Source organism: Carlito syrichta, unplaced genomic scaffold (assembly GCF_000164805.1).
Source record: "Carlito syrichta isolate Samal-C Ts95f unplaced genomic scaffold, Tarsius_syrichta-2.0.1 Scaffold304715, whole genome shotgun sequence".
Taxonomy (NCBI): domain Eukaryota; kingdom Metazoa; phylum Chordata; class Mammalia; order Primates; family Tarsiidae; genus Carlito; species Carlito syrichta.
Genome location: NW_007248811.1, coordinates 118,421 through 120,552, shown reverse-complemented (window position 1 = coordinate 120,552; position 2,132 = coordinate 118,421). Strand labels below are relative to the sequence as shown.

General features: G+C 48.5%; 1 protein-coding gene across 1 annotated transcript in view; it reads right to left on the bottom strand.

The window, feature by feature from the left end:
* Positions 1-2,132, bottom strand: part of SYAP1 (synapse associated protein 1) — a 36,386-nt gene that overhangs the window by 13,758 nt on the left and 20,496 nt on the right. The window lies entirely within an intron of this gene.

Genomic DNA, 2,132 nt, shown 5'->3' with positions numbered 1-2,132 from the left:
ATCCACTCACCTCGGCCTTCCAAAGTGCTGGGATTACAGGCTGAGCCACCGAGCCCAGCCAATATGAAATTTTTAATGAGATTTTTAGCCATAAAACACATTTTCTTTTGGGAGGGTGGGGAAGGCTGTAGAAACTCACCACAATCCTTGCACTTTGGGAGGCCAAGGTGAGAGGATTGCCTGAGCCCACAGGTTCGAGACCAGCCTGGGTCATTTGATGATACCTCATCTCTACAGTAAGTAAAAAACTTAGTCGGGCATGGTGGTGCGTGTCTGTGGTTCCAGCTACTTGGAAGGCTGAGGTGGAAGGATCACCTGAGCCCAGCAGATCGAGGCTACAGTGGCCATGAATGTGCCACTGTACTCTAGCCTGGGCGACAGTGAGACTTCAACTCAAAAAAAAAAGGCTGGGCTCGGTGGCTCAGCCTGTAATCCTGCTCTTTGGGAGGCCAAGGTGAGTGAATTGCCTGAGCCCGCGGGTTCGAGACCTGCCTGGGCAACTTGGCGAGACCGCATCTCTACAATAAATAAAAAAAATTAGCCGGGCGTGGTAGCGCCTGCCTGTAGTTCCAGCTACTTGGAAGGCTGAGGTGGAAGGATCGCTGGAGACCAGCAGGTCGAGGCTGTGGTGGCCGGGAGCGTGCCATTGCACTCTAGTCTGAGTGACAGAGTGAGATTCCAACTCAAAAAAAAAAAAAAAGTTAATAATTATGGAGAGAAGAGTTTTACTACAAAGAAAAAACAACAAAGAAAAGATTGTATATAGCTGGTTTTCTGAGTCTGGAAGAATGCTTTCAAAGTGGTATTCTTGCACAGATGAAGATCTGGCTGCTTTGTGAACTGAGAGGCTAGTATGCATTTGTTAAAACCCCTATGTGGACACTAAACATAGCAAAATGAACGTGTGCTCATCTGGGCTCCATCTGAAAATGCCAGGAAACTAACAGAAAAGGAATTACATAGATAAAACCAAAAGGACAAAGATAAAGGGAGTGGAGAGGATAGTGGAAGCAAAGGAGTGGATGGGCAAATAGTAACCTCTGCTCAGGGGACCAGAGAAAGCTGAGATAAGCTGCCTGCAGGAGGGGCAAGAACTCAGGGAGCCCCCACCTCTGCCCTGAGCTGCCCATGTGGGGAGGAGAACTGAGTTGCTCTGCACTTAGGGGCAGTTGGAACAGTTGAGACCGGGGGCCACAGGGTTCAGGAGTCAGTCTGCATATTGACTGGGGATAGGCCAGGCACTTCCCACTGTCCTGGCAGGAGGCTGAGTTGTTCTCTGGGGGGAAGCTACCTGCTTGCTCACAGCTACTGAGCCTACCAGTCCAAAAGACCTGGTCTCACACACAGTGGCCATGAACACTTTCAGTACAGTGTAGCCAATGCAAAGGGACAGGCTAGGACAGCCTGCCACATGAAAGACAGATCCCAAATCAAATGCAAAGGTTCTGAGGAAATGGCATAGGGAAAAAGTCTTTCCAGAGAATTGTAACTCATGCTCCCAGGGAACAGTAAGAAACTGCATCCATATGACAAGGGTGAGAGTGCTGTGAAGAAGGAAACATTCACAGAAAAAGAAATAACTGACTTTAAATATGTGACACACTCAATACAAGGAACTGAACTAGAAAAGGTGAGAAACAGTCAGGGACACAAAGCCCAAGGGAGACAGCAGAAGGGAAGGCAGCCCTCTGAACACACTGTGCTTATGCTGGATGGAGTTTAAAGGACAAAGAGGGATTTGCAAGTCCCAAGGGGCCTGTGATGGAGGAAAAATCTTGGGAAAGAGAACAGGAACACTGCTGCTGGAGCGCTTGGAAGGAAGACATGTCAGCTTGTACAAAAGGTCCTGACGAGCCTTGAAGACCTGAATTTGATTCCAAAACATGTGGCAGGTTTGTGGTTTCTGTAGAAAATATTGTTCTACCTTCTTCTTTTTTTTTTTGAGTTGGAGTCTCACTCTGTCACCCAGACTGGAGTGCAATGGCCGCTCCCGGCCACTGCAGCCTCGATCTCTGGGCTCCGATGATCCTTCCGCCTCAGCCTTCCGAGTAGCCAGAATTACAGGAATGCGCTACCACGCCCAGCTGATTTTTTTTATTTATTGTAGAGATGAGATCTCGCCAAGTTGCCCA